The following is a 1,789-nucleotide window of genomic DNA, read 5'->3' on the forward strand; positions in this document are numbered from 1 at the left end:
TTGGGCCTTGTGAGGGAGTCACGAGCTGACTCTACTCATATCACAGATTCAAAAGGAAAGACCATAGCAATTTCCACCAGGCCACAGTATGGTGGGTAGTATGTGGACAGAAAGATCTTCCTTAAATCACTGTAGAAATGAACCAAATGCTCTGGAATGCCTTTTCCAGAAATCAGTAGCAGTAACTATAATGCATATTTTATTTTTCTAGAGTCTTTGTTAAAGCCACATTAAAGGGAACGGGGAAGAGGATGTTGCCAGGACCTCTGCCATGGGCTCTGGCCCCTGTGAGCCACCACAGCATAAGGCAACTTAAAGAACAGGCAGGAAATCAGACCTAGAATGAAGAAGCCGGATCTTGAGACTTGATCAGCGCTACCCACGGCGGCAAAGACAAAGGCCCCCAAGCGCATCCAGTGTTTATTGAATGCAATCGTGAGAAGGAATAGGGAGCTAGGGAGCTTGGGAGTCATCTAGGGAATTACCGCCGAGCACCTGGCATGGTGGCCCCAGGCAGGGCTGTTAGGAAGTCGGCACTGCTTATCTCCTAGGACAGAAGAAACCAGTACTGGGACCAGGTGCAATGGCAAGCAACCCATTGGGTCAGTGAGAAGCGATAATTGAGGGGCGAGGGTTTTAATTGCAATCATGTTGACCTCAGCTGCACGTAATTCAGCAGGGCCCTGCCACTTCACAGGCCAGGATTGGGCCTCGGTGACAGCCATTAGCAAAGGAGCTATGCTAGCCCAACTCTGCTAGCTGATATTGGTGTGACTCCTGATATGAAACAATATAGCCAAGCTAAGGGAAGCAAGAAGCACATGCCACTCATAGCCTGCTAGTACTGGGCAGGGATGTCTGCCAACCCCACACTTTGCATTTTATTGCTAAAGGAAATGGTAAGAGCTGCACACACCAAGTGGATTTAGGTGTATTCCGCTATGTGCCTGAGTTTTCATAGTTTATATAGATCATCTTCTCTGGGGACAAAAATGCAGTTTCTCCTATTTCTATGGGTCACTGCAGTGCACACACATTTCTCCATAAAAGTTGGAAAGCATCTGGTCCAAATGCTGCTTATCACAGAGATGGGACCCAGGTGAAACTGTGTTCAAGGTGGGGTGATGGAAACTGTCCCCGAGAATGTGTCCCTCAAAATCACATGCGGAATGCATCTCTTGGGCCTGTGGCAATGCTGGGAGAGGTGAGGAATAAAAATAGACATCAGTAACAAACACATCAGAGCGGGCAAGAATAGCCAAGAGTTGGAGAGGTGAGGAGTGAAAGGCGAACATCCTAAAAGACCTCAACTCCATCCTGTTTCCAGGTTTGTTTTGGGTGGATTTTTACTTGAGGAGTCACACAAAGGCATTCTGCATTGAATAAGAAGAGAGACGTCTATGCTGTACTTTCCTTCTGAATAAGACATTTCTTTCTACAGAGAGACCTGACCTTACCTCCATCACTCAGACGTATCTCGAGGTGGTATCAGAGTCACAGGGACCGGGCAGGGCTGCAGCTGTGTGCTCACAGTCTGTGTTTCCTCTTTCCCTGGCCATGGAATTCCTCACATCCAGCTTACAACACCTGGGGATGGCAACTCAAGGGAGGTCTAGGCAGGCACATGGCCATCACCTCTAAACTTGTCTTCTCCTGGGACTGCAAGTCACTGGTTAGTGAAGAGCCATTCTCACAGGTGTCCCAGGTGTCAACCTTTGCTTCTCTGACACGTGATTCTTCTGCCAAGAGGGGAAGGATTAAGCTTTTTTTTTTTTTTTTTTTTTTTTTT

The sequence above is a fragment of the Fukomys damarensis genome, unplaced genomic scaffold (assembly GCF_012274545.1).
Source record: "Fukomys damarensis isolate Sample0158 unplaced genomic scaffold, DMR_v1.0_HiC HiC_scaffold_19, whole genome shotgun sequence".
Taxonomy (NCBI): Eukaryota; Metazoa; Chordata; class Mammalia; order Rodentia; family Bathyergidae; genus Fukomys; species Fukomys damarensis.